This window comes from Heteronotia binoei, chromosome 17 (assembly GCF_032191835.1).
Source record: "Heteronotia binoei isolate CCM8104 ecotype False Entrance Well chromosome 17, APGP_CSIRO_Hbin_v1, whole genome shotgun sequence".
Lineage (NCBI taxonomy): Eukaryota > Metazoa > Chordata > Lepidosauria > Squamata > Gekkonidae > Heteronotia > Heteronotia binoei.
This window is the reverse complement of record NC_083239.1, coordinates 23,802,419-23,823,443: the sequence shown is the minus strand read 5'-3', so window position 1 is coordinate 23,823,443 and position 21,025 is coordinate 23,802,419.

Genomic DNA, 21,025 nt, shown 5'->3' with positions numbered 1-21,025 from the left:
GGCAATTCTTCTGCAAGTTTGCACCATGCAGAAGACTTGGCACAGGTTCCAAGGCTTGTGCATCATTCTTACTCTACCTCCCCATGTGGAAAGTCATCTGTATATTCATTCACTGTAACATGTGAACAGGACTGCACTGTGCCAGCTCTGATTCCCAGAGGCAGGGACAGCTGTGGGTTTTGTGCAGGTACAGGAGTCCACAGGCTAGCCTGATCTCATCAGATCTCAGAAGCTAAGCAGGGTTGGCCCTGGTTAGCACTGGGATGAGAAGCCACCAAGGAAGTCCAGAATTGCTATGCAAGAGGCAAGCCATCTCTGTTCATCTTGAAAACCTCAGGGTCACCATAAGTTGGCTGCAACTTGACATCACCGTCCACCACTATAGGAGTGCACGTGGTGCAAAACTTGTGGAAGGTGCTGACTTTCATCTTTTGGTGCTGCTTCCGAATTTTTGGCAGTGAAGAGCACATCTGGGCACACCCTTCTTCCCCCACCATGGAGGAGCACTGCCTCTGCTTGAAGCATCTAAGATCTGAAGTTTGCTCCCAGTCTCTGCAGTAATGATCAGCTGACACCAGAATTTACTGGCTGGTCTATCCAGATAGACTCTGTGAGTGTGATTGTTTTAATTGCAGTAAAATCTAAGAGGAGATTGGTTTGGTGAGTCAATAAATCAGTCAAGCTGAGAACTGTTGCTTAAGCGGGAATAATATTTGGAGTTGGTGAGTGTTCTGTGGGTAATCATTCCACTGTTACACATCATTTTCCACCTTAGATATATGGCAAACAAAATTAAATGGAGATGTCAATTTAGCAGAAGTGATGAGGCAATAATTAAACGGACCCTCCAGTGGGAGAAAGACAGAAGCTGCAATAAACATGCATAAACTAGTCTCTGGTGACAGTGAACAGGAGACTCATCTTCAGTTCTGACTGTCAGAAAAAGGATCTATCTAGCCCAACATCCTGGTCCATCCTGTTTCTGCCAGAAGCAGGTTAAGAGCCCCTAGGAATCCCAGAAGCAGGACTTGAATGTTCTTCTAGGAGGAAAGGAGGGGCCATGGCTTAGTTGTACAGCATCTGCTTGGCATGCAGAAGGTCACAGGTTCAATCCCTGGCACCTCCAGTTAAAAGGACCAGGCATCAGCTGAGGTGCCAAACCTCTAGCTGAGGCCCTGGGGAGCCTTTGCCAGTCTGAGTTGACAATACCAACCTTGATGGACCATGGTTCTGATTCCACACAAGTCAGCTTCATGCATTTGTGCATCACGGCACAACCTTCTCTGTGGTATAATGGTGAAGTGTGTGGATTCAAATCTGGAGGACTGGGTTTGATTCCCCACTCCTCCACATGTACCTGCTGAGTGACCTTGGGCCACAGTTCTCTCAGAGCTGTTCTCTCAAGAGCTGTTCTCTCAGAGCTGTCTCAGTCCCACCATCCTCTCAGGGTGTTTGTTGTTAGAAGAGGAGGGGTAATGAGATTGTAAGCCACTCCGAGACTCCAAGACTGATTTCTCATTAGTGTTGCTCCACCTCCTGTTTTCCCTGGCTCAAGCGATCAATTTCCCACCAGCTTCTCTGCGGCTGCATTTTGAAATGCAGCTCCCTCCAGTTCCCCTCATGGCGTTGAGATCCTGTCTTTTAAGGATTAAGAAACTGTGAGGGGGATTGGGGGGAGCCGTGTGTCAGAATGCACCCACAGAGCAACTGGTGGGAAATTGATCGCTTGCACTGGGGGGGGGGGGGCAAAACAGAAGCCTGGGGGCAGAGCAAGGCTAGTGAGAAATCAGTGCAAGTGAAGGGTGGAGTATAAATCCAATCTCTTCTGTTCTTATTTGGCCCAACATCTGGGATTCAGAAGTACCACATGACCTTTAAGGACACTGGCTTCATTTAGCCTTTATATATAACCTTTATTTATTTCAGAGGTATACAGGCTTCCTCTTCAGAGAGCTGCTCAGGATGGCTAGGAAAGTAGCAGTGAACCATAAAATCACATAATGCAAGAATATCAATAAAAGTGGGCCATAAAATTGTTAATAAACCCTCCCCATCAAGGGGCATAAACAGCATAATCAGAAGTCAGCAGCAATAGTCATAAAACACTGTTGGTCATAAAAATGGCAACATGCAGGTCACAAAAACAACCAGCTAAAATAAGATGCAATAACACTTCAGTTAAAAGGTGACAAAAAATGTTTTGGCCTGGTACCTAAAGAAGAGTAGAGTGGTCACCAGACAAGCCTCAAGGGAAAGGGCATTCCACAGGTGAGATGCCACCACCAGAAAAGCCCTGTCTCTGGTCACCACCTGCCTGAAGGTGGGGCATTACAACCAGGGCTTGACAAGAGGATCTTCATTGGTAGGCTGGACAGAATAGGAGAAGGCAATTCTTTGCATACCTGAACCTCAAGCCTTTTACAGTCTTGAAGGTAAGAAGCTACACTTTGGATTGTACCCCAAAACAGATGGGCAGCCAGTGCAGATCTTTCAGCAAAGTTACAGTCCCTGTAACCAACCCTCCCAAAACAATCTGACCTCTGAATTTTGAACCAGTTCCGCAGGGCCTGCAAGACCATCCTTTTCAGGATGGCCTACATTGATTAAAGAGAGAGACTGCTAAGGAAAGATAAAAACTTACCATCTGTTAAATAGCACCAGGGTGTCAATTTTATTAGTTTTACTAATTTTATTAATTTTTAAATTTTAATTAACTTGTTAAATTAGTTATTGCTTTGAATATTATTGTACTTAATGTATTAATTTGATGTTGTTAGCCGCCCTGAGCCTGCTTCGGCGGGGAGGGCGGGATATAAATAAAATGATGAATGAATGAATGAACGAACCAGATGAAATTTCTGGACAGTTGTCAAAGGCAACTCCGTGTAAAGCTCAATACAGTTTAGTAATCTACCTGAATGTGATCAGAGTATGGATCTCCATAGCCAGATCACCTTTTTTGAAAAAATGTTCAAAGCTGCCATATCAGCTGAAGTTAGTAATAATTGCCATGTGTCATGAAGAAGTCCTGACCCTCCACCACAGGCAAGGATCCAGCAACAGCCCCAATCTCCAACCTGCTCCTTTTTGGAGGAATACAACCTCTTCCACAGCAGGCTGACTCTTCAATCTTCAAATGGCTTTGTCATAACCTGCAGTATCTTAGTCTTATTTATTAGCCCACATCCATTCCATTACCTTATCCAGGCAGCTCTTCAGGATTTCCATAGACCCAGCTTACTCAGCTGTTAAGGAGAAGTAGGGCTGGCTGTCAGCTGTATATGGTCAGCACCTCCCTTGAAATCTAGGGTTGACCTCAGTGGCGGACTGGGTTTAAAAATACTGGTTGCCTGGACACATATGGGGCCCACCCACAACTATAAGGCTATCATTAAATTTTTGTAAGAAATAAATCAATTTTAAAAATACATGTGGAAAAAAGGTACAATTAAAACTTTTGAAATAAATATATGTATTTTAGTAATTACAGTGTACATATATTGTCCATATTACTGGCAGCATACAGTAGATACTAAATGTAAATATAGACTGCATTTTCTTCAGGGGAGCTGATCTCTGACAGCTGGAGATCAGCTGTAAAAGCGGGAGATCTCCAGGCCCCACCTGGAGGCTGGCAACCCTAAATACAACATAAATTTTAGTTGCATTACAGTAATAATACTGGGACTTCTGTTATATTTTCAAGCTACTAAAAGTTCATTAACATTTTTAACATATTGTCTATTGTTTAAGGGGGCCCACTTGCCATGGGGCAAGCTGACACCCTGGCCAGTCCATCACTGATTGACCTTTCCAAGAAGTTCCATGCAGATTTTAAACAGCAGTGGGAGGCAAGATGAAGCCCTATGGGACCCCACCTCATAAATGTCACAAGCAGTCCCCCAATACCACCTTCTGGAGGTGGTCAGCCAGGTAAGGGAGAAACACTGAAGCACAATATCCTATTCACAACTCAGCCAGAAGGACAACTTTGCTCATAGGAGAATAAACAGGAACACATCCCTCTCATCACTCTTCCAGTGAAGATCATCAATTAGGGTGGGCCAAGGACATTTCCATCCCACACTTAGGACTGAATCTGTACAGAATTGGGTCTAGATAATAACTTTCTTCCAAGACTGGTTGAAGCTGTGTTGCCATCACCCTCTCATGTGCTGCCATCACCCTCACCTTGCTCATGAATGGAAAGTGGACCTTTAGCTTACAACAATTCAGATCCAGGGACATCTCCTTCAGGAGAGGCCTCATGACTGTTTCTGCTGTGTTGCCACCACCCTCTCAAACATCTTGCCAGTGAAAGGAAAGCAGCCACCTAGCAGGAAACCATTCAGCTCCAGGGACATCTTTTTCAGGAGAAGTCTCATCATGACTGCTTTTTTCAAAGCAGCTGGGAATACACTGTGCCTCAGTCAGGCATTTATCACATCCTGGAACCACTTGAACAGCCAAGCATGGCTAGAAAATGTCCGTCATGAGAGACAGGGTTTGAGCCTATGTATGGTGGGACCACACAGTTTTAAGCAGTTTGTTCATTTCATCTGGTCTCATGGACTGAAAGTCATCCAAATTGCTAGGACCAGATCATGCTCCACTACCATCTTGAGATGGAACTGAATGCACTGTGGTACCCAAGTCACAGTGGACCTGAATAATTTAATCCACAAAAGGCAGTGTAAAACAATCACAGCAAGCTGGTCTGCACGTTTAGGACTCCAAGACAGAAACTGAAAAAGATCCCACCAGACTGCACAGTGTGGTGGCGGAGAATTGAGTCGTCTTCACAGCTGTCACCCACCACAGGGAAGGCACAATAATGAGTTCTTCTCACCTGTGTTTGGTCATGTTCACTGAATTCTCCTCCACCTGTGCTGTAGCTGTTTGGTCTGCCCAACCATCTAATTGCCTTGAGCTCCTCAGTAAACCATAGGTTGTTCCAGGTTCTAAAGCAGGGAAACATCACTGATAGATCTCCTAACTAAAAATAAAAGGTCTTACTTATAATCCCCTTGATTAAAATGAGATGCTGTCTGAAGAAAAAAAACCTTCCTTTGTGACTTTGCACTCACACTACAATCTGCATTGCTGCTTTTCACAAGGAGAAAACCAGTTTCTATAGGGTTGCCAACCTCCCAGTGGGGCCTTGAGGTCTCGTGGAATTACAACTGAGCTCTAGACCACAGAGATAAGTTCCCCTGGAGCAGGGCTTTTTTTGTAGCAGGAGCTCCTTTGCATATTAGGTCACACCTCCCTGATGTAACCAATCCTCCAAGAGCTTACAGGGCTCTTTGCACATGGCTTATTGTAAGCTCCAGGACGATTGGCGACATCAAGGGTGTGTGGCCCAATATGCACATAAGTTCCTGCTACAAAAAAAGCCCTGGAGAAAATGGAGGCAACAGTCTGTTATGGTATCATACTACACTGAGGTCCTTCCCCAAACTCCACCCTTCCCAGGTTTTGTCCACAAATCTCCAGGAATATCCCACCCTGGAGTTGGCTACTTTATTCTACACAATGCTATGTAAAAGCCCACAGGGAACAACTTTTGCCTCGGCCATTACCGCACTGAAATTAGACCAAAGCTGAGGTGAGAGGGAAGGCAGCATGGAATAGCCTGATATTGTCAGCTGTTGGAAGCTAAGCAGTGTTGGTACTCAGAAGGGAGACCATCAAAGAAGTCTCTGCAAAGGAAGGTAAAGACAAACCACCTCTGCTTCTCATTTGCCTTGAAAGCCCCTTACTGGGGTCACCACAAGTCACTTGTGAGTTGACACTTACGTAAGTACAGATATAAGCTGGGGGTGATGAATCATTTCCACCGGGTAGCATTTGATGCGGCTTCCTGATTTGAGGATCTCTTTTAAAATCACATTTTGCAGAGAAAGAGACAGTCCTGGGGTGATACTATCCCTTTCGCTGATGTGTTAAACACAAATGAACAAACAGAGAAATGCACATTTTCAAAGTTTCTAGAACTTTGTGAAATGGCAGTGGCCTGAAAAGCGAAACAGTACAGCTCTGGGCTTTTAACAACCCAATATGGTATCACTTCAGAGAGCAGCAGAACGACTCTTTATTCCCCAAACCCTGTCTCTGTTGGAGACAGCGAGCAAGCTTATTTGTAGTGGGAATAATCAAGACCATGATGGAAACCGACAAGGGCTTACTTCCAAAACATCATGCCTCTAAACAAGCAATTAGTGAGAGTGAACTAACTGGGAAACACAGCAGGGGTGAGGGGGGGCGGGTTTGCTTTCATATCCTCAATGACTTCTCCCAAATCTCCTTTCTGTTGCTGCTGCCTTGGACATTTGTTCTCTGTTTGTGGTCCCTGGCTAGATTACTAACCATGCAAAGTGGATTGGTCTGATGTAAACCCATGAAGGAGAAAGGGCTTGTCTTCTCAGTGGAGATGTCTTGTTCAGGAATTCCTCTCCAGAGTTTCTGTGGGTATCACAACCTGGCCCGATCCTTGTGTGACAAGAAAGCAAAGGAGCCCCATTGAAGGAGGTGGATTCATTTATAGAACTAAGACTAGGGTTGCCAAGTCCAATTCAAGAAAGATCTGGGGACTTTGGGGGTGGAGCCAGGAGACATTGGAGTGGAGCCAGGAGCAAGGTTGTGACAAACATAATTGAACTCCAAAGGGAGCTCTGGCTATCACATTTCAAGGGACTGCACACCTTTTAAATGCCTTCCCTCCATTAAAAAAAAGGTAAAGGTAGTCCCCTGTGCAAGCACCAGTCGTTTCCGACTCTGGGGTGACATTGCTTTCACAATGTTTTCACAGCAGACTTTTTAATGGGGTGGTTTGCTATTTCCTTCCCCAGTCATCTACACTTTCCCCCCAGCAAACTGGGTACTCCATTCCCTCCATTAGATATAATGAAAGATAGGGGCACCTCCTTTTGGGGCTCCTTTTGAAACTTGGAGGGTATTTTGAGGAGAGGCACAGGATGCTTTGCTGCAAATGTGGTGCCTCTACCTCAAAAAACAGCCCGCCCCCCAGAGCCCCAGATACCTGCAGATCTATTCTCCATTATTCCCAATGTGAATCGGTCTTCATAGCAAATAATGGAGTGTGCAACAGGCATTTCCCTCCTCCCCGCCCCCCGGTTTCTGATGATCCTGAAGCAGGAGGAGGGCCTCCAAACCGGGGGATCCCCTGCCCCCACCTGGGGATTGACAGCCCTAACTAAGACCCAGTCTTCTGCCCCCAGCCAAAGCCCTTAGATGTCTCTGGGAGGCTCACATGCAGGCCGAAGCCCAGCATCTGCTACTGTGTATGTGTGTGTGAAGGTTTCACTTGACTTAGCTTTCCTCAGTCATGAATTTGTATAAACTCTTTTGAAAGCTATATCTGCTCATATCTGAATACTTTGGCTGTGCATGAAACCTGACCGAAACCACCAAGGAATAGGAAGACAAATCAGTCTGAGTGGGGTTTCAAATTCAGGGATGGGAGCATTTAGATCAGCAGAGAAGGTGGTTTTCCTGGGCTGCTAGGTTATTGGACAGGTGACGGTGGGGGGGTATGAATAATGGAGTCTCTCTTCCTACGACACAGCAGCCTCCTAAAATGTCCTCGTTCTTCCCACAGTTCAAATGCTGATATATTGCCTTTCTGCCCAGTGAACCAAGTGATGGGATTGGAGTTGGTGGTAATGTGAACATGTTTGGTCACCTAGAAATACATAACTAGATTGCAACATGAAAATGCCACACGAGTTTGTACAATTGATGTATTTGAGCTCACTCAGCTGTTAACTCCGTTGCAGGGAGGGAGGGCAGAAACAATTTGCAACAATTCTCACATTTGCTTCCTGAACCGTGCCAAATTAAGCATGCCGTATCCACCACCACCCCTCTCTATCCGCCTTAATGCTCCATTGAGTAGTGGCAGTGCACACGGAGAGTTGCTTGTGAACATTAATTTCAATGCCACACACAAGATTATATCAGCAAGGCCTAAAGGCGGGGCGCATCACGTATCGGATGCTTGGATTAAAACCAGAATTTTTCTTTTCTTTTCAGGTTCACATAGAATTTTCTAGCTATAGGGATGACTTTTAAAAAGTGAAGAGGGAGAGATGGAATTGAGAATCAGAAAGGAGGTGCTCACAGCAAGGTATGCTGCCAACACAACCTGGAAAACATTACGAAGATTAACAAGACAGAAACAGGATACAGGATAATCTTGACAGGCTGGAAAACTGGGCTAAAACCAATAAAATGAATTTTAACAGGGATAAATGTAAAGTTCTGCATTTAGGTAGGGAAAATCCAATGCATGGTTACAGAATGGGGGAGATTTGTCTTCGCAGTAGTATGTGCGAAAAGGATCTAGGGCTCTTAGTGGACCATACGCTGAACATGAGTCAACAGTGTGATGCGGTGGCTAAAAAGGCAAATGCAATTTTGGGCTGTATCAACAGAAGTATAGTGTTCAGATCACATGAAGTGATGGTTTTGCTTTACTCTGCTCTGGTAGAGTAGACCTCGCCTGGAGTATTGTGTTCAGTTTTGGGCACCACATTTTAGGAAGAATATAGACAAGCTGGAACAGGTCCAGAGGAGGGTGACAAAGATGGTGAGGGGTCTGGAGACCAAGTCCTATGAAGAAAGGTTGAAGGAGCTAAGCATGTTCAGCCTGGAGAGGAGGTGACTGAGAGGTGATATGATCACCATCTTCAAGTACTTGAAGGGCTGTTATATAGAGGATGGTGTGGAATTGTTTTCTGTGGCCCCAGGAGGTAGGACCAGAACCAATTGGTTGAAATTATATCAAAAGAGTTTCCGGCTCAACATTAGGAAGAACTTCCTGACCGTTAGAGCGATTCCTCAGTGGAACAGGCTTTCTCGGGAGGTGGTGGGCTCTCCTTCCTTGGAGGTTTTTAAACAGAGGCTTAGATGGCCATCTGTCAGCAATAAAGATCCTGTGAATTTAGGGGGAGGTATTTGTGAGTTTCCTGCATTGTGCAGGGGGTTGGATTGTCAAGTCGACAGATTCAAGAATGAGTCAAAGTTGATACTAAGTAGGGTTGCCAATCCCCAGGTGGGGGCGGGGGATCCCCCGGATTGGAGGCCCTCCCCCCGCTTCAGGTCGTCAGAAAGCGAGGGGAGGGGAGGGGGAGGTCTGCTGGGCACCATGTTGTTCCCTATGGAGATGTATTCCCATAGGAAATAATAGAGAATGGGTCCGTGGGTATCTGGGGCTCGGGGGGGGGGCTGTCTTTTGAGGTAGAGGCCCCAAATTCGCAGGGTAGCATCTGGTGCCTCTCCCCAAAATACCCTCCAAGTTTCAAAAAGATTGGACCAGGGGGTTCAATTCTGTGTGCCCCAAAAGAAGGTGCCCCTATCCTTCATTGTTTCCTATGGAAGGAAGGCATTTAAAAGGTGTGCGGTCCCTTTAAGTGTGAGGGCCAGAACTCCCTTCAGAGTTCAGTTATGCTTGTCGCAACCTTGCTCCTGGCTCCACCCCCAACTTCTCCTGGCTCCACCCCCAAAGTCCCCTGCTATTTCTTGAATTGGACTTGGCAACCCTAATACTAAGTCTTCATTTATTGATAACCGGTACTCTGGCGCAAGCCTCTAGCTTGCTAAGAATGAAACCAATACATGGGTTTTAAGGTACACTTCAAAAACATTCCTACGGGGGCGGGGTTTACAGGAGGAAACATTCACATACAACTACTAAATACTTTCTCAGACGATAGCTAGCAAATGCTCTTGAATTATTATGCAAGGCCGCCTCCCACCTCAGGCCCTGAGAAGGCGCTGGCTGGTTCCTTTACCCCAGTTACAAATCAAAATAAGAAAAGGGGGGAAGGGGAGCAACTAAGGTAGAACATTAGCAGCAGTGGATCCATTATGATTTTAACAGGGCCTATTGCTTAGGCCATGATCCCCCAGTCTTAAGTCATTATTAGTCTATCTTGACATGGACTAGATGACTTTGGAGGTCCTTTCCAACTCTATGATTCTATGATTTCATCTTCCCCAGAGAGGGTGGCACCTGAACACAGACATCAACTTGGGTTGCCAACCTCCAGGTGGTACCTGAAAATCTCCTGCTTTTACAATTGTTTGTACAACAGAGATCAGTTCCCCTGGAGAAAATGGCTGCTTTGGAGGGTGGACTTTATGCCATTACACCCTGGTGAGGTTCCTCCCCAGGATCTACCCCCAAAATCTCCAACCTAGAGCTGGCAACCCTAAACATGGCTCAAGTCAAGTGCCAGGAAAAGCTAGGGTGACCATAATGTCTGAAGGCCAGCCAGGGACACCTTGGGGGGGAAGGGGGGAGGCAGGGGTGCGCGCGCGAAGCGCGCGCGCGTCGCCGGAAACAGGAAGTGACGTCACTTCCGGTGACGTCATGCCACCGCCGGAAACAGGAAGTGACACCACTTCCTGTGACATCATTTCCCCGCGTCACCTGCCGGAAACGGGAAGTGACATCACTTCCTGTGACATCACTTTCCCCAAATGACATAATTTCCCCCAAATGCCACTGCCGGAGACAGGAAGTGACTTCACAGCACTTCCTGTTACGTCCCCAAAAATCCCCCAAATATCACCGCCGGAAACAATTTTGTTCTCAAATCCTGTATATACTTCATCAGTATATGGGATAAGGCACTTTCTCAACTGTGCTGCATAATGCAGCCTATTTATTTTGTCCTGTTTGCTCTGTTGGCTCTATCTGCGCCACCTTCATCACTTTTAGGGTGTGGATCCCCCAGTGGGGTGGTCTCCCGACTCCCTCCGCCGGCTGTTTCTGATAGCCCTGCGCCCCCTCTTTCATTTAATCTGTGTCCCGTGCGGGTGCCACCCTCCCTCCGGGAGATGCCGCAAAATGAGCCCCCTTGAGGCTTATGGGGGCAGGATTCGGGGGAAGCGAGCTAGATTGCTGTTCTTTTGAGGGGTTATAGAGTGTTTCGAGCCCATCCCTGTGGCATCGGTCCCATCATTGTGGGACCCAGGGGGCCGGCGCAGCGGCCCGCCGAAGCAGCCTGTCACTAATAACACAGGTCAAGATGCAGGACAGGAACCCGGAAGTGACCGACAGGCTGCTTCAGCGGGCCGCTGCGCCGGCCCCCTGGGCCCTACAATGATGGGACCGATGCCACAGGGACGGGCTCAAAACACTCTATAACCCCTCAAAAGAACAGCAGTCTAGCTCGCTTCCCCCGAGTCCTGCCCCCATAAGCCTCAAGGGGGCTCATTTTGCGGCATCTCCCGGCGGGAGGGTGGCACCCGCACGGGACACATATCAAATGAAAGAGGGGGCGCAGGGCTATCAGAAACAGCCGGCGGAGGGAGTCGGGAGACCACCCCACTGGGGGATCCACACCCTGAAAGTGATGAAGGTGGTGCAGATAGAGCCAACAGAGCAAACAGGACAAAATAAATAGGCTGCATTATGCAGCACAGTTGAGAAAGTGCCTTATCCCATATACTGATGAAGTAAATACAGGATCTGAGAACAAAATTGCACCAGAAGACACAAACACAAAGCTCCCTTACACTGAATCAGTGCTTGGGTCCACCAAAGTCAGTATTGTCCACTCCAGTCACAAACACAAAGCTCCCTTACACTGAATCAGTGCTTGGGTCCACCAAAGTCAGTATTGTCACATAAGAACATAAGAGAAGCCATGTTGGATCAGGCCAATGGCCCATCCAGTCCAACACTCTGCGTCACATAAGAACATAACAGAAGCCCTGTTGGATCAGGCCAGTGGCCCATCCAGTCCAACACTCTGCATCACATAAGAACATAACAGAAGCCCTGTTGGATCAGGCCAGTGGCCCATCCAGTCCAACACTCTGCGTCACATAAGAACATAACAGAAGCCCTGTTGGATCAGGCCAGTGGCCCATCCAGTCCAACACTCTGCATCACATAAGAACATAAGAGAAGCCCTGTTGGATCAGGCCAGTGGCCCATCCAGTCCAACACTCTGCATCACATAAGAACATAAGAGAAGCCCTGTTGGATCAGGCCAGTGGCCCATCCAGTCCAACACTCTGTGTCACATAAGAACATAAGAGAAGCCCTGTTGGATCAGGCCAGTGCCCCATTCAGTCCAACACTCTGTGTCACATAAGAACATAAGGAGGGAGGGAGGGAGGGAGGGAGGGAAGGAAGGAAGGAAGGAAGGAAGGAAGGAAGGAAGGAAGGAAGGAAGGAAGGAAGGAAGGAAGGAAGGAAGGAAGGAAGGAAGGAAGGAAGGAAGGAAGGAAGGAAGGAGGGAGGGAGGGAAGGAAGGAAGGAAGGAAGGAAGGAAGGGAGGAGGCAGGGGAGGGAAGGAAGGAAGGAAGGGAGGGAGGGAGGAGGGAGGGAAGGAAGGGAGGAGGGAGGGAGGGAAGGAAGGAAGGAAGGAAGAAAGAAAGGAAGGAAGGGAGGAGGGAAGGAAGGAAGGAAGGGAGGAGGGAGGGAAGGAAGGAAGGAAGGAAGGAAGGAAGGAAGGAAGGAAGGAAGGAAGGGAGGAAGGGAGGGAAGGAAGGAAGAAAGGAAGGGAGGGGGGAGGGAAGGAAGGAAGACCGCCCCCTCCCGCCAGCCCCCCCCCGTGCTTTCGGCCCCCACCCTCCCTGCTTACCTTCTTCCAGGGCGGGTGACGGCCTCTCCTCCCGGCGGCTGGTGCTGCTGGCGAGGCTGGCGGCGGCTGCGGAGGCCGGGGAGGGCCTCCGCTGGTCTCTGGAGGACCTCCAGCGACCAGCGCCGGCCTCTCCGCGGCCTCCGCGGGTCGGCGCTGGTCGCTGGAGGCCCTCCAGAGTCTCTGGAAGGCCTTCCGGGACCAGCACCGGCTGCTGCGCGGCCTCTCCGCGGCCTCCGCTGGTCGGCGCTGGTCCCGGAAGGCCCTTCAGAGTCTCTGGAAGGCCTTCCGGGACCAGCGCTGGCTGCTCCGCGGCCTCTCCGCGGCCTCCGCTGGTCGCTGGAGGCCCTTCAGAGTCTCTGGAGGGCCTCCAGCGACCAGCGGAGGCCGCGGAGAGGCCTTCGCTGGTCGGCGCTGGTCCCGCAAGGCCCTCCAGAGTCTCTGGAAGGCCTTCCGGGACCAGCGCCGGCTGCTCCGCGGCCTCCGCTGGTCGCTGGAGACCCTCCAGAGTCTCTGGAGGGCCTCCAGCGACCAGCGGAGGCCGCGGAGAGGCCTTCGCTGGTCGGCGCTGGTCCTGGAAGGCCCTCCAGAGTCTCTGGAAGGCCTTCCGGGACCAGCGCCGGCTGCTCCGCGGCCTCTCCGCGGCCTCCGCTGGTCGGCGCTGGTCCCGGAAGGCCCTCCAGAGTCTCTGGAAGGCCTTCCGGGACCAGCGCCGGCTGCTCCGTGGCCTCTCCGCGGCCTCCGCTGGTCGCTGGAGACCCTCCAGAGTCTCTGGAGGGCCTCCAGCGACCAGCGGAGGCCGCGGAGAGTCCTTCGCTGGTCGGCGCTGGTCCCGGAAGGCCCTCCAGAGTCTCTGGAAGGCCTTCCGGGACCAGCGCCGGCTGCTCTGCGGCCTCTCCGCGGCCTCCGCTGGTCGCTGGAGGCCCTCCAGAGTCTCTGGAGGGCTTCCAGCGACCAGTGGAGGCCGCGGAGAGGCCTCCGCCACCGCCGCCGGGCCCCGAGGGCGGGCGGGGAAGGCGGCGAGTGAGGGAGGGAGCGGCCCTGCGCACGCACAGGGACGCTCCCTCCCTCACTCGCCGCCTTTCCCGCCGGCGCCCGCGGCCCACCGCCTCCGGGGCTGGCTAAACCGGGACCTCTAAATGGTCCCGTTATAGCCAGCCCGGGAGGCGGGAATAGGGGGCCAGAACCGGGACATTCCCGGGCGCTCGGGACGGTCTGGCCACCCTAGGAAAAGCACAAATATATTTGCATGTAACATTTCCATCTCCCACAGTACATTGTTGCTGATCTCAAAGTCACCTTTCTTCAGCAAAAGAACTTCTTCAGCAAAAGAGATCCCAGCAAGAAAATCATTAAGTCTAACAGGACCTTAACGAGGATCTGGGATTCCTCAGCTATTACTGTTGTGAAACAGTTTGGCCAAACTAGGGAATTGCATTAGCACCCCTTTCTGCTGTTGTGATAGTCTGGGTGCTTAATTTACTTGATTACAATTGGCTTTTACATTATTATTTCTTATCCTGGATCTTCTTTGCATTTGCTATTTGCAACATTTTCCACACCCCTCTGCATGTGTCCGTAATCTCCCTGTTAGTCTGCAGTAGCTAACCCACAAAAGTTCCAACACCACTAAGAACTAGTAGTTCCAAATTATTCTGTTGGAGCAAATCATGAATCCGGTTCTTGTGGTGCTGTGAAGATGAACAAGTTTGTATTCCAGAATAAGCATTGCTAGGTGTGTGTGGTGGGTCCCCATTGGCATTGAAACTGAGGAGCACACTGCTTTGAAATAAACCGGAGATATAGCAATGAAATATTGAAGTGACCACTAGAGGGAGCAAAACATATGTGGAAAAGGAGGGTGGGAAAATCTGACACTGTATGGGCACACAAGTGATGAAAATAAAATGTGTAGAAAGCCCTGAAAGTGTAGGTGATGATGATGATGATGATGATGATGATGATGATGATGATGATGATGATGATGATGATGATGATGATGATGAAGAAGTGTAGGTGTGGCAGACCAGGCCTGTGTCGGCTGGCAGGCCTGGGCTCTGCCTACCTCTCTTGGGATTCTGACCTGAAGGGGCCATTCCACTCCACTGCCTCAGGGTACTGCTGCCACCACTGTCCCAGTCTTGGGCTCTGGTAAGGTGGGACAGCCTCCTAACATCCCTCTGGTGTCACTAGGAACCTGCCTTGGGGCTTCCCAGGGATCTTTCGGGCTCCCTTGGAGAGTTGCCAATTGGCTGTTTTACCACTTTTCTCCTCCCTAGGGATTCACTGCAACATTCCTAGCACTTCCAAGCAGTTGGAGGAACTATGTGGTACAGAGGGACTTCACTCCTTCAACAATCAAATGATTTATTTAAAACTCACAACTTTATGCAGGCACATCAGAAGTGAACTGAAGAAATAAAGCAATGTAGACAAAAACATTTCATCTCTTTCCCTACTCTAAACTCATGCCCTATCTAGGTAGTATGCAGGGCAGGTACCTTACTTCATTACTCTGGGGTAATATGGTCAAACATATCCCCCAAAATGGCTGTCTCTGGCCCAGGAGCAGGACTATTTTTGCCTGTCTCTTGCAGGCTCCAACCACTGACTGATAGGCTTCCTGCCCCAAAACTCTATAATATGAACAGCAATTCCCACCCAGGAACTGGCTCTCAATTCTGCAGCGTTTTGGTGCAGATCTCCCCTAACCTTGATGGATTTCCTGTCCTCTCTGGGGAGCTGCCCTCAGATTATTGGTTGAAGACAGGAGGGGAAGGTGAGAATAGGGTTGCCAAGTCCAATTCAAGAAATATCTGGGGACTTTGGGGGCAGAGCCAGAAGGCTTTGGGGGTGGAGCCAGGAACAAGGGTGTAACAAGCATAATTGAACTCCAAGGGAATTCTGGCCATCACATTTAAAGGGACAGCACACCTTTTTAAATGCCTCTCTTCCATAGGAAATAATGAAGGATAGGGGCACCTTATTTGGGGCTCATGGAATTGAACCCCCTGGTCCAATCGTTTCGAAACTTGGGGGGTATTTTGGGGAGAGGCACTAGATGCTATACTAAAAATTTGGTGCCTTTACCTCAAAACATAGCCCCCCCAGAGCCCCCAATATCTGCGGATCAATTCCCCATTATTCCCTATGGGAATTGTTCTCCATAGGGAATAATAGAGTGCCCAGTAGACATTTCCCTCCCCCCCGCCATGCTTTCTAAAGTGGGGGGAGGGCCTCCAAACTAGGGAATCCCCTGCCCCCTCCCTCTCTCTCACACACAAATACTTACCGGGTCTTGTTCCTGCAGAACTTTACTTCATCTGAAAATGAAAGCAAAACAAAGGGAGGGGCCATTCTCTGAAGCCCTCCCTGTTTCCTGCTCAGCCTTAAAGGCACATATTTTAAAAACAGACCTGCAGGAGCTATAAAACTACATGGTGATTGTGGGGGGCGGGGCTTCCCGCTCCGGCCAGCTGGCTGGGGGTGGGGAGAAGCCTGTGAAAACGGGGGATCCCCCGCTGGGACCTGGGGATTGGGAAGCCTAGGTGAGAATGAGGAGGAGATTAGGCCAAGGCCTACCTAAAGTTTGAAAGTTTCCTCCTGTCCAGCTCACCGAATGTTAACACACACACAAGATGGTGTTTCTCCACAGTAAGGCTGCCAACCTCTAGGTGAGACCTGGAATTCTGTTGGGATTACAACTGATCTCTGGATCTCAGAGATCAGTTGCCCTGGAGGAGATGCCAGCCCTTCCCCCACAAACATCTCCAGATCTCCAGGAATTTTTCAAGCCAGAGTTGGCAACCCAGTGATGTACTGTGGCAGTTTTTGTTAGATTGGCTACTGCATCCTAATGGGGTTGTTTGTGCACATTATCCCATGCTCTCTTCTGTGCTGGCCACCCAATGAGATTAGACATTCAGAGGTGGTTTGCCGGTGCCTGCTTCTGCATAGACACCCTGGGCTTCCTCAGTGGTCTTCCATTCAAGCACTAACCAGGCCCAACCCTGCTTAGCTTCTGAGATCTGAGGAGATTGGGCTAGCCTGAGCCATCCAGGCCAGGGCACATAAATAATAAGTGAGTGTAAATCAGGCAACTCTGTTCATTCTCTCCTCCTAAAAGATCCCAAAGTTCTTACAAGTGGAGTCCCCATGCAGACAGAGTCATTGTTAATTCTTCTCTGAACTTTCTTACAGTGCAAGGCCCATACATTCTGCATCACAGATGACTGATTTGTCTTCAGTGATGACAAAAAATGTCCCTTGGCTGCTATTTCAAGGTGACACTTGTTGACTTTTCCTCTTGAGTTTGAAGTCCAATCGCTCACTCACCTGAGACACTGGGAGCTCCATCTGTGACTCTCCATACCTACTCCAGCTTCCCTTATTTACACATTGCTCTTCTCATCTTGTTAAAAGAAGCAATTTATGTTACTTGTGCCCATTTGTCAGCTATTATTTCCCTAATGGAAAAGATTCCAACCATATTCACAGTTCCAAGCTTCTGAAAAGCCTCTGATTAATATATCTAACTGATTGTTCAGCTGTTCCACTTACTAATCTGCAAAAAACTAATTAGGCAAATGGGAATCCAGAGTACTAGGTCATTTCCATATGGTTCCAATGAGCTACTTTGGTGTAGAAAATGCTTCATTCCAATGAAAGAAGAAAAAGCCATGTTGATGGTTCATCCACAGCTGGGCAAGAGCATCAAGGAAGAACTTCAGAGGAAGGGGAGGGACAGAGCTGCCCGGGCTTCCAGTTGAAATCTCGGAACAATCCACTTGCCCACTAACTCCATGGCCTCCTTGGAGACTTCTGCATATGACTACCATTGGACATCTCTGTTGGAGATACATACGTATGTGCTCTCAAGTCACAACTGACATATGGTGACCCCAGCATGTTTTTAAGGCAACCCAAATGCAGAGGTGGTTTGTCATTGCCTTCCTCTGTAGAGTCTTCTGTGATGGTTTTCTCGGGGGGGGGGGGGGGTTTGTAGCAGGAACTCCTTTGCATATTAGGTTACACCCCTTGATGTAGCCAATCTCCAAGAGCTTACAGAGCTCTTCTTACAGGGCCTACTGTAAGCTCGTGGAGGACTGGCTACATCAGGAGGGTGTAGCCTAATCTGCAAAGTAGTTCCTGCTACAAAAATAAAACAACCTTCCGGGTTATGTCGCCTTGAGCTCAGTGGGGGTTCGCGGAGCTTGTCTCTAGCGGTCCCCCTGAACCAGGTGTTTGGAGACGTGCCACAGATGTGGCATCTCCTGGGAGACCCTGAAGGGGTTTCCTTTTGGCATGGGGCTTTGCAAGAAGCCAGGGGCATAGTGGCGGCTGTTCCTGTCCTCCTTCTATACCCTTAATCTCCGCCACCATGATTGCCATCACGGCAGTAAGAAGTGAACACCCAACAGCTTGCTCTTAACAAGCTTCTGATGTGTCGCTTTCCTACCTCAAGCATGGCAATTCTATTTGGCAAGTAAGTTTACTTTCAATACCACTGGCTAATGGGTCGTTTTACATAACAACAAATGGAACAGTTCAAAGGAAGGGAAAGAGGTGAATTCCCCCCCCACACACACACACACACTTTCCCGAGAAAGGCCAGGGAAAAAGAAAATTATAAGGGAAATTACAATATTACAAACACAAATGAGACATTTGTTAAATAAAGAATTGGAATGGAATTTGGAAAGATTGCAGCAGAAATCTTTTGAGGGTGCAAACAAACCTGGAAAATATTTGGCTTGGCAACTGAAGAAGAAGAGAGAAAATAAAATTATTAATAAAATTGTGGTAGATGGAAGAGAGGTGGTTAACCAAGAGGGAATAAAAAGAGAATTTTTAAGTATTATGCCAAGTTGTTTAAAGGTGTTAAAATAAAGAAAGAAAAGATGGATATGAGTATTTACAAAGGATAAAAATAGAACCCTTAACAGAAAATATGCAAAAAGTTTTGAATGATCCAATTGAAAAAATTGAAATTGAGGCTGCAATTAATGCAATGAAAATTGGAAAGGCACCTGGGCCAGATGGATATACAGCTAAATATTTTAAAACTTTTAAAGATGAGTTAACACCGAAATTGCAGAAGTTGATGAACATGGTAAGAATAAAAGGGAAAATACCAAACACATGGAAGGAAGCTGTTATTTCGTTGATACCAAAGGAAAATAGAGATGTCACGAATGTTAAAAATTATAGACCAATTTCGTTATTAAATAATGACTATAAAATATATACAAGAATCTTGGCAGAACGGCTTAAACAACATTTGATAAATTTTATAAAGCAGGGTTTCTTCCCAAAAGGCAAATAAGAGACAATATCAGAACTGTTGTAAATATTGTAGAATATTACGAAAGACATCCAGAAAAGGAAGTAGCATTATTCTTTGCGGATGCAGAGAAAGCATTTGACAATTTAAACTGGGACTTTATGTTTGCAGAAATGGAGAAGATGGAGTTGGGAGAAAGCTTTATTAGAATGATAAAAGCAACATACACTGAACAACGTGAAAAGCTATGTATAAACGCAGACCTTACAGAAGATATGATAATTAGCAAAAGCACAAGACAAGGTTGTCCACTTTCCCCATTGTTGTTTATATTGACTCTTGAAATATTACTGATGCAGATTCAAGAAGACAAAGAAATAGAAGGATTAAAAATAAAAGGATTTACTTACAAATATAGAGCATTTGCAGATGATATAACGTTTATAAATGAAAACCCCATACAAGTTACACCTTTGTTGTTAGCTAAAATACAAGAATATGGGGAGCTGGCGGGACTTTGTATTAATAAAGAAAAATCAAAGTTTCTATGCAAAAATATTCAACTAAATAAGCAACAAGAATTACAGAGACTAATGGGCTGTGAAGTTACCTCCAAGGTAAAATATTTGGGTGCTGAGATAACAATGAAGAATATTGATCTATTCAAAAACAATTATGAGAAACTATGGCATAAAATGGATGAAGATATGTTAAAATGGAACAAACTTAACTTTTCATTGCTGGGTAGAATTGCTGCAATTAAAATGAATATTCTACCAAGAATAATGTATTTGTTTCAAACTATTCCCATTGTGAAAGAAAGTAAACCATTTGATAAATGGCGAAGGAAAATTTCAGAATTTGTGTGGGCTGGGAAGAAACCAAGGATTAAAATGAAAGTTTTGACAGCTGCAAAAGAGAGAGGTGGATTTCAACTACCGAATTTAAAATTATATCAGGAAGCAGTTTGTTTGGTGTGGATAAAAGAATGGATAACGCTGTTAAACAAAAAGCTCTTAGTGTTGGAAGATCACGGAAATAAATTTGGCTGGCACACGTATTTGTATTATGGAAAAAAGAAGATGGATGGTTTTTTCTCTCACCATTATATAAGAAATAATTTGTTAAATACATGGATGAAGTAAAAGAAATATGGGGATGAGAGAAAAACGTTATGGATAGTGCCGACTGAAGTAATAAAAATAACAGCTGAAATAGCTGAAGTCAAGTGGTTGTCATATAATCAAGTAGAATTGAAAACTGCTGAAGAGTTGAACAATAAATATGATTGGTTCCAAATGCAACAAATAAAGAGCTTGGTGGATAATGATATCAAAACTGAAGGGATAAGAAAAGAACAAACAGAAATGGAAATAGTTCTGCTTGGAGATAATGAAAAATTAATTTCAAAAATATATAAATTACTGTTAAAATGGTCTACGGAAGATGAAGTAGTGAAATCTCAAATGATTAAGTGGGCAATTAATGTAAATAAAGAAATATAGATGGAAACTTGGGAACATTTATGAAAAAATTCTATGAAACTTTTGACGTGTCATAGTATTAAAGAGAACTGTTTTAAAATGATGTACAGATGGTACATGACTCCTAAAAAATTGGCAAAGATGAATAACAAGATGCCAGATAGATGTTGGAAATGTAAAAAACATGAAGGTTCTTTCTACCATATGTGGTGGACTTGTGAAAGGGCGAAAAAGTATTGGCAGATGATTCAGCAAGAAATTACTAAGATTTTGGGATATGAATTTAAGAAAGTTGCAGAGACTTTTCTGTTGGGATTACAAATGGAAAAATTTCCAAAAGAAGATAGAACTGTAATTTGGTACTTGCTTTCAGCTGCTAGGACATTATATGCGCAGTTGTGAAAGCAAGAAAAAATACCGGATCTGACATAAATAAGACCTTGTTAAGGAGGGCCATGTGTGTACCCATTTAAGATTAGATAGCAGAGATATAAACTTTATAAAGGACACAGACAAACAGAATTAAAGATTTTTTTAAAAAAACTTAAAATAAAACATGCTTAAAACATTAGCATTGGTTGGTCTTAAAGGTACTTTCTTTGAATTTCTCCCGTGGGATCCAGGGAACTGGGCAAACG